Below are 10,112 nucleotides of genomic sequence, written 5' to 3'. Positions count from 1 at the left end.
TTTTGAAATGACATTTTGTTTCAGAATTTAGCTAACAAACAAAGACAAAAACCATCCAAACTCAAAACAAAGTGAAAAAATAAAACAAAAAAATTCACTTGGGTTGAACAAAATGGTTTGTCTGACCCAAACCAAAATCTTTGTTGTCGTTGTTTCAGTGAGAAAACCCAAAACCCTCCATGGTGGGTTGATTCTCAATGAATTCTTTTCAGATTGGCCATCAAACCAAAAAATCTAGTTGAGAGATTTCTGTGACAGGGTAAGTCATATTTGTTGTTACCGCCTCATAGCATCTTTGCCACATACTTACCACTATTAATATTTATTTGTATCAGAGTATTGCCTAGAGATTCCAGTTAAGATCAGGGCCCCTTTGTGCTAGGTGCTGTACATACACATAGTAGTGGTCAGACCCTGCCTGAAGTGCTTACATCCTGAACAGATAAGACAGACAGAGGAAGATTATCATCCTCATAGTACCTATGGGGAACTGAGATGCAGAAAGATTGTGATTCGCCCCAGGTCATACAGAGCTGGGAACTGAATTCAGATCTTCTAAATTTTAGTCTAGTGTCTTAACCACAAGACCATCTTTCTTCCAACTTACCTTACAGATCCAAGGTGAGTGATGTGAGGCTTAATTAATGTTTAGAAAGTGATCTGAGGGCATTGGATAAAAGGTGCTATATAAGAGCTATTGTATCACATCAATGTTATTCCCTAAGGGTGAAATCCTGACCCCGTTGGAGTCTTTGGACAACTTCAGCGGGGCCAGGAGTTCACCCCAGTTATATACCCTAGGTGGCGAGTGCCATGCTCCAAATTCTGCACTTCCCTTGTGATGCAGCTTCCTCATATCCATGCATCCCACCTAGCGCCTTGCTGCCCTCTATCTTATATCTGGGCGGCCACACGATGAAGCTAGCCATGAACAGCCAGGCTGTGTCACAATAAAGTATTAAATGGCTTGGCTTGTCTTTTCATCAGTAAGGCACTTACACTTCCATTCAGCCACCTCCAAACCTGGTTGCTGTTTCTCAGTGAGAACGCAGAAGGAGAATTTCAGCTCTCTAACAGAGCAAGATTCTGTTAGACATCCCACTAAGAAACTTGCCTACGTATATTTTAGATTTGGATTAATTTCTTCTTTCGCAAACCAAGGCCTTTTTGTTAGCAGCCACGTATGCCAAACAATCCTGGCAGGGAGCTCATGTCTAATGTCTGTGGCTCTGCAGTGTAGTTTTGACTGGACTGATTGGTAGCATTTCCCACATAGCATTGTGTGTCGGAGTGAATGATTGTAGCGACAGGCCTGACTGTTCTTGGGGCATCATTTTCTAAAACTCGGCTTTATCTTTATTACTAGGTGTACAAGCGTAACTGTCAACCTAGCTTTGAGATTAGGCAAAAGGTCTCTGCTTGGTCCTGGCTGCAGGCTGACCGTGTTAGCCTGAAACACCTCAGCCTGTTAGTAGGTGTTACTCCTGCTAGGAAAGGATTAAAAGGGTGCTGGTGACCTCAGCGCCAGGTGGCTTGTTCCTCCTGGATATCGGGGAGGCGGGAGCTTGCTGGGGAAGGAGGATGTAAGTTGTAGGCTGAGTGACGGAGGACGGACCTCTGCCATAGATGGCTTGTATGACGCTCTGCCTCTGTTTTCCATCTCTAAAATGGGGATAATAACATTGCCTTTGGCTGTTTTCCCTGATCCACTTGTGTAAGCAATTTGGGACAAGGCTGCCTCTTCCCGTGGGCTAGATGGCAAAGTTCTTGCCCAGATTGGGAAGCATGAATTGAAGTGTGACTAACTACTCACCAGTGTCACTACGGCACTCACAATCTGGCCCTGTGCGTGTGTACTTTTTTTTAAGGGGCCCCTGAGCTCACTTGGAGTCTCTGGGTGCTACCATACTACAAATCATCTGTAATGTGCAGCCTTGTTGGAGGAACTCTGGGAACAGCCAGCCCCCGGGAGAAGGTTTGGGCTGAACTTTGTTTTCCCATTTTTGTTTCCTGTGCTAGCAAAGGGAGTGGGTGAGTTTGGGCTCTACACAGGGAGCGCACTGAACTTGCAGAGCAGGCTGAGGAAGGCACTTGCTCACAGGCTTCATGGACGGGACCCTCAGCTGGTGTGAATCATCACAGTGCCACTGAGCTCAGTAGATCTCTGCCAGTTCACACCAGCTGAGAATCTGATCCCCTGGGTTGAGCTGCTCAACCTCGCGCAACTGGGATTTTGTAGAACTGTTTCCATCAGCTTTTTAAAGGAACAGGTTCTCCTTTGGGAAATGTGCACCCTATTCAGGGAATGTAAGCGAACAGTCTTCAAAGAGAGGGAATTGCCCACTTCTAGCCCTGGAGAGTCAGAACGTAAACCTGTCACTGAAGCAGGACTGAATATTCCTCCCCCTTTGTATTTAGATACTTGGAATTGTTTGCAGAGAAGAAAAGTCCTCATTTCAGGCAAGAAGGAAACATTTCTATGGCAGCTTGATTTTTTTTTTTTTTTAAATAAATGGAGGCTGTTCAAAAAAGTTTGAAATGTTAGAAATAGTCACTATTTACTGTTCACATTTGCTTTATGTGTTCGTACAGCACCTGGCACAAAAAGGCACTATTATGATGTACTTGTAATAATTATTTGTTGTTATAAATTAATAAATAATGTTATTGTAATAATTAGAAATCCTGGAGGAGGTGGTTTAGCAGGTGAGAGGGATGATAAAGGCAACTTATCACATGCCGGTGTGTTTTGTGTGTGTGTGTGTACAGATGCCCATACAAATATTTTTAAAACACTTTGCCAAATCAAAGTGATATATTTTTATCAATAAGCCTCTCAAACCAAATACAAAGCCCATCTTTTAAAAAGCTCCGAGGCCTTCCACAATATCAGTGTCAAACAAAATCAATACGCTGAGCTTGACCTTGGTGAGGACTTGGGTTGCCTGCCGTGCTTCCTTGCTGCAGATCTCCCTGCTGACTTCGCTTCTCCACGCTGATCGGCGCTTTGGAGGCTGTAGTTTTGTTTAACGGCTCACAATGTTCGGCTCTTGACAACACAAGCTTGAATTATTTAGAGGCACAGAAACAAAGTTGGAACGAGTACAATACAGAGACAAAAGAGGGTAACGTTGAAGTTCAAGGGAGGCCACGCTGAAAAATGCATTGATGCAGGAGGGTATCTAGGTGAGCAACCCATGTTATCTGTGAAACAAAGGAAAGAAAACAAGACTTGATTGTAATGCTAACTTCTCTGTCTGACTGGATTCTAGTCCCAAGGGGGGTCAGTGTGTATGTATAGGCAAAGTGCAGGCTGCTACTCCATTATACCTGGGCATTTCCTAGCCATGCTTGCTCAAAGAAAGGTATCTTTTCATTTACTGGTGTTTAACCTTTGGTACCCAGTTTGAATGGGGCCCCGGCTGCCATTCATTCTAATCTGAGCCAAGTCAAAAGCTCAGAGGCCTAAATCTACAACAGCACGCATTGCAGCGCAGTCATCCATCGGTGAGCATCATGGAGTGAGTTCCTCTCGGGTCTTTCCTACTGGGGACTGATGTATTAGATAAATGCAGCAATCATATGACCCGAGTATGAAAGAAACACTTAGAAGAAGGCTCCATAGAGCTATCCAAAGCTGCTCAATTATAAGCAAACTCGCACCAGTCATTTTAGGAAAGGTTATCCAAGATAATGGTTTTTTCATTGTCACCCGGTTTGCTAAGAACCTGATCCAAAAAGTCCCTGGGATTCTTTTCATTGACTTCAGATAGGCTTTTGATCAAGCCCCATTTGCTAGTTTGAAAAGCCCTGGCTGCCTCCTTTTTCCTCATCTGTAAAATGGGGATGATCTTTGACCTTCACTGTAAGGCGCTCTGAGATCTACTGGTGAACAATGCTATATAAGAGTTAGGTATCGTTGTTCCACGCAAAGGGTTTGATGTGATGCCGACAGTCCTGTCCATGGCCTTTTTTAGGCATCTCTCTTCCTTCCAAATTTGGAATATCTTCAGAGCGTGGCTCAGACAAATCCCTGAAGATGACCAAGTCCTAAATACTTGCACAGGATGGTCAGAACTCTGTCGGTTTTGGTGTTGACCTGTAAGAAATGAAAGCCGAAAATACACAGCACAACATTACATACTGTGCCATTGCAATCTTCCTAAGAGGCCCAACTTCTCCCTTGCAGTGCAGCTTGGTTACTTTGCCCCCATCTCACTCATGCTGAGTGACCCTATGCCCAGCATAGCTGGCCCTGGGGTATCGGCAGAGAGAGAGTACCCACACGTCACTCCCTGCTGCTAAACTAGGGGGTATAGTCTGAAGCAAGAGGTTGTGGCCAGGGCTTCCTTATACCCCTCCAGTCCCTGGTTACTGTATTGGCCTGTGGGGACATTATTAACCAGTGTCATGCAATGCTTCTCAAAGTCGGGCCGCTGCTTGTTCAGGGAAAGCCCGTGGAAGTTCGGGCTGGTTTGTTTATCTACAGCGTCCGCAGGTTCGGCTGATCGCGGCTCCCACTGGCTGCGGTTTGCTGCTCCAGGCCAATGGGGGCTGCGGGAAGGATGGCCAGCACATCCCTCAGCCCACCCCGCTTCCCGCAGCCCCCATTGGCCTGGAGCAGCGAACCGTGGCCAGTGGGAGCTGTGATCTGCCGAACCTGCGGACGCAGCAGGTAAACAAACTGTCCCAGCCCACCAGGGTCTTTCCCTGGATCGGCTTTGAGAAGCACTGATTTAGAGTAACCTCAGCCAAGCCATGCTGCTATTGCCGGTGTTACCACGGCTAAGTGGCTTTTTATGTCTGTGCTAGCTATCTTCAAGCTATTGCAAGTATGTGTAGCAAGTGGGGGAATTAAACCCCTTGCTCATAGTGTAGCCATAGCCTAAGGAAGTCTAGACTTTCCCCTCCTACCCTCTTGTGGAACCAGTGTTAATCTGTACAGCGATCTCGTTAAATAGCTGCATTCGCTCATTGGTATTTTGTACACATTCGTTGAATTTCGTTCTTCTTTAATATTGCACCTATCAGACATTTTTCACATGTAGAATGCTACTAAAAAGAATTAAAACCTATATTTACACACACACACACACACAATCCTTTAGGACAACAAATAACCAGGCAGGGATAGACAGTAGTAATTCACTCATATTTTTCCCTGACATTTATAAATGGCTCAAGTTTTCCTCTTATGGTTTATGATGTTATCATGGTCCTGTCTAAACTACTACCTCAAAATACATTCTTCAGGGTTATTTTCTCCATAAAACACTGACAATAATAATTTCTCCTGTAAAACCTTCAGCTCCTGCTTGCACTGTAATTTTAGAACTGCCAAGTCATCCACGTAAATGTGATGGCTAGCAAATTGCAGGCTCGCAGATATTTACTATCCCTGCTTACGACCACCAGGTCACGTTATGCCATTGTGATGACTTATTCACTGAGTTGGCGAATGCAGACTCAGATCACCGACAAGGTTGATAGGCCATCAAGAGGCAGATTTAATGGATCACGTCCTTTCAGCTGCCTAGAAAGTTGGCCCGGGCCAGTAGATCCAGTTGAACACAGTTCCGGGGACATTGAACGGAGATGGAGTAACAAAAGCAGAAGCAACATTTACACACATGCGGCCTTATCTAATCTAATCCAATCGATCGTTCTGTGTACTTAGATGGCCCTCACCATCAAAGTATCTGAGCACTTCACTTCAAGGCTGTGCCCAAAATTTCCAGCCAAACTGCTTCTCTGTCCGCTGCTTCTTCCAGGCACTGCTGTGTCTCTTTGTCCTCACCTCAGGCATGCGAGGAGTGCCTTGGGGCAGGAGTGGCTCTCAGTTATTCCTTTTATCTGGGTGCTCATCAGAACCGACATCCCACAGCTGTAGGTTCTTCTGGAATTCTCTGGCTAGGGAGCACTCAGACTCCCACCCATCGCACAGGGAAAGGACCACTACCTGTAGACAGACAAAAGGTGTGACAGGGTATCACCAATATGGAGGTAACCAGCCCAGGTCCTTGTTAAAGGTGACGCACAGTAAATGTAGGCGTTGTGCCCATTTATATCAACAACAAATTTCACCCATTAGCTTTCTTGCATCCCTATTTTTGCCACAGCAATATATTAATTTCTGGTTAAGCCTTCTCTTTCCATCTTAGGAGTCTCTCTCCCACCATTATCTGTACCATTGCTGGGACTCACTGGATGGCCCTATTGCAAGTCGTGTTACAAAGTTTTGGATAAGCAGCAAGCTCTTGGAAAAATACTTATTGTTAAATGTGAGGCTAGCTGCATTCAATGTGGAAGATCTCACCAGATAAAGTCTGTCCTGCTGGACTCTCTCAGCTAAGCACCATTCCAAGGGGATGTCTGCAATCAGGAGGAATGATTGCAGCATATATAAGCATTCCCAAGCTAGCTTGCTAAAAATAGCAGTTTAGCCACTGTGGCATAGGTGGCAACACGGGCCAGTTGTCTAAGTTTTATCCCATCCTATCCGGGACCATTGGGATGTAGTTGGGTGGCTAGCCCATCTGCCACAGCTACACTGCTATTTGGAGGGAGGCAGCTTGAGCAAAACTAGCTAGGGTATGTCTGCACATGCTGCAATCACCTGTCCCGAGTGCAGTGTGAACATACCCTTAGATGTAGCTTTTGCCTACAGGTTTATACATATCCAAACAAAAGTATTGCATGGTGCCAAAACAAGACAGCATCCTCTCTGTTGCACGGGACTTCCTCATATTCCACACAGTGCTCTAGATTGTATGACTCAAACAGGTATCACTCAAAGGATTTATTATTACTACCAGAGCACCTTGGAGCATTAGTCATAGACCAAGCTCTCACTGTGCCAGGCGCTGTACAAACACAGACCAAAAGGCAGTCCCTGCCCCAAAGGGTTTTCAATCTAGGTATAAAACAAGAGACAAACAGAGAGGCAGGAAACAAGGGGACCGGATTGGTCAGCATGATCGGAAGTGGGCTCAGCACACCAGTGGCCTAATTCTTAAGTTTTAGGTAGGCCCCATAGCAAAGGAGAGTTTGAAGGAGGGATTTGAATGAGGACAGTGAGGTGTGTGTGAGTGGCAGGATGGGAGAACGGGCAGTGGTGGGGTTATCAGTGTTGCACGTTCTTAGAATGGAAAATACTGCAAGTACAATGGGCAATTTCACAATATATTGGGTGATAATGAGGTGTTTGGTTTTTAAAGACCCCCCCACTGTAGCTGAGGTCAGACCGTATCCTGTGCTATGTTGATTTGTCTAGCTTCGACTTCCAGCCATTTGCCTGTGTCCGACCTTTCCTTCTTAGATTGAAGAGAATACTTCTTTTCTCCCACTCTTTGTCAGGCTTCTCTCTTTAGACTGCTTGCTTTTTAGGGCATTCTGGGTACGTCTACACTGCAGAAAAAAGCCTCACAGCAGCGGGTCTTAAAGCCTAGGTCAACTGACTTGTGCTTGTGCTATGGAGCTAAAAATAGCAGTATAGACGTTCCTGTTCAGGAGGGAGCCAAGGCTCTGAGACCCATCCCCATCCCTGGGTTTCAGAGCCAGGCTCCAACCCCAGTGGGAATAGCTACACTGCTATTTTGAGCCCCGTAACCTGAGCGCCAGTCAGTTGACTTGGGCTCTGAGATTCACTGCCGTGGTGGTGTTTTTTTGCAGTGTAGACGTACCCTCTAACTAGCACGTGTAGAGTGCCTCGTACAAAGGCGTCCCAGTCTCGGCTGAGATCTATTGGAGCCACCATAATATGCATAAGAGCTAGGAATGATATTCAGAGACTGAAAATGGGGATTTCAAACACCCTGCCCGCCGCATGATGTTAATAACCTTAGTGGAGTTTTGAGAATGGGCAATTTTGTGTGTGCAAGTTTTTCTTTCAGTGAGTCACAAGGCAAAAAGAAAAAGAAATCAGGTGTGTTATTTCTAGAAACGTGATTGCTGAACATTGACAAGGAATTGATCGCAATCCCGAAACAATGCAACAAATTGCTACAGTTGGGTCACACAGCATGAACTTGGATATATCTAAATGGATCAGAAAGGTGCAATTTTTGCTCACTTACCACAATACAGATGCTATTATCTTGACATAAACCTCGGGTCAGGTGGAAAAATATTCCCCTTGGTTAGGTGAAGTAACTGAGGCACAGTAACTGCCTCAGATGAGAAGATTCTGGGTGGGTGGATGGATATATGTACAATGAGCTAATGCAAAGGTCAGGAAGCAAACATTAGAAGTCCAGGACATTGGCTGGAGTAACTCCCTGGAGGGTATATCATCTCAGACCCCATGAAATTAGGCTGGCATAGCCTGAAAGCTGTAATTCTGTTGCTATGGCTCATAAAACCATCGCCCACTGAACTCATGGTACTCACACCAAGACATGGAAATGACCAAAAGGCCCAGCTTTCAGACTGAAGAAAATTGACTTGCCATCAGCTCTTACAAATGGATGCAAGTAGGAACATGTGTCTATGGAACACCGTGTGGGGAGCCATTACATCCTCCTGGATGCCATCCGCAACTTGGTTTTCTAGCTGTACTTTGGACAACTATGGCACATGAGGAATAGGACCCAGCGAATTGAAGATTTCCCCATGCATGGCTGGCTGGCTGGATTATCGCCGCTGCTGTCCCCATGCATGGCTGGCTGGCTGGCATAGCACCGCTGCTGACCCCATGCATGGCTGGCTGGCTGGCATAGCGCTGCTGCTGACCCCATGCATGGCTGGCTGGCTGGCTGGCCTACACTGATGACATGTGTGTCCCATTTTTTTTTTGTTTCATTAACGTGCATGCCACAAAACGCTGCAGTCTCTCCCACTTTCCTTTGGGACCTAAACTCCTGATGACAGTAAACCAGATTTGACAAAGGGTTCAACAAAGGATCCCTCACCCACCTGCTCTACGGTGGGGTAAGTGAGTGTTCTGCACCCTGTGCAGTGAACCCAACATCCAGGTAAATCACATAGTTGGGTTGCCAACCCTCCAGGATTGTCCTGGAGTCTCTAGGAATGAAAGATTAAGCTTTAATTAAAGATTATGTCATGTGACGAAACCGCCAGGAATACATCCAACCCTACCACATAGGGATGCATGGGGTATTTTTGCTCTCCTTTACATCTCTGTGGAGAGGCACTGTCCAAATTGAACTAACCCTAAATGAACTGAAGTGACAATATTTTGGAAAACAGAGCGAATTACTTTAAAATGGTGGATTACTTCAGGTAGGAGAAAGTGGCAGGTAAGAGAGGACTGATGGTCCAGTGGTTAAGGAGTTTACCTGAGACTGGGGAAACTTATGTTCAGTTCCTCGCTGTGCCTCTGACTTCCTGCTGTGCTTCAGTTCCCCATCTGTAAAATGTGGCTGATAATTGAGGCTTTTCCTGAAACACATGTGTAACGCTGACAGACCCTGGTTGTCAGTGGGCGGGATCGAACCTGGGACTTCTGGAGCTTAATGCATGAGCCAAAAGCTAACTGGCTCTTAGCTAAGGCTGTAGCAGACTCATTTATTTCTCTCTCTAAGTGGTCTCGGTGCCACTAGATGGGCCAGAACACCACACCAAGGAGGTTTATGGGTTACAAATGCATCGGCATAATTTGATTTCTATATTTGGGGGGTCAGCTCCAGTTAGGCCAACGGGGCTGCGCAGGTGGGGGAAATTTCACACATGCCCAGAGCTTGCAGTTTGGGGGGGCAATGAAATACCTTAGAGTTAAATTTTGACCCCCTAGTTGCTGTCCCTAAGTGTCCCAAACGGCCACCGTAGCCTCTGAATAACCAACTGAATTTTCAGAGACATAACATCTGAGTCTTATTGTGCTTTATTCAATGATAATTCGAGGGTAACTGCTTGCGTGGTAATAGCCATTTAGAAAGTAACAGTTTGTGCAAGGTACCAAGAGAAATGTTAGAAGAGGGATTTTATCACTGACTTACTATAGTGCAAATCACTTGGTAAATCTCTCCTTTCCAATGCAATTCAGTGATACATTCTGTAACTAAGCGCTGGCAGGCCCTGTTGGAGGAGGAGATGAACAGGGGCATTAGCGCTGTACTATGAATAAGAATATTATCCCTCTGCCCTCAGCCTCA

General features: G+C 45.7%; 1 long non-coding RNA gene across 1 annotated transcript; it reads right to left on the bottom strand.

Moving 5' to 3' along the window:
• Positions 1–2,801: 2,801 nt before the first annotated feature.
• Positions 2,802–9,812, bottom strand: LOC112058946 (uncharacterized). Its single transcript, XR_002888122.3, has 3 exons — positions 9,297–9,812; positions 5,689–5,959; positions 2,802–3,204 (listed from the first exon to the last, which is right to left on the bottom strand). It is a non-coding gene; the product is annotated as an uncharacterized LOC112058946 (long non-coding RNA).
• Positions 9,813–10,112: the final 300 nt, after the last annotated feature.

This window comes from Chrysemys picta, chromosome 15 (genome assembly GCF_011386835.1).
Source record: "Chrysemys picta bellii isolate R12L10 chromosome 15, ASM1138683v2, whole genome shotgun sequence".
Lineage (NCBI taxonomy): Eukaryota > Metazoa > Chordata > Testudines > Emydidae > Chrysemys > Chrysemys picta.
The sequence above is the reverse complement of the archived record's forward strand: the minus strand, read 5'-3'. Positions and strand labels throughout refer to the sequence as shown.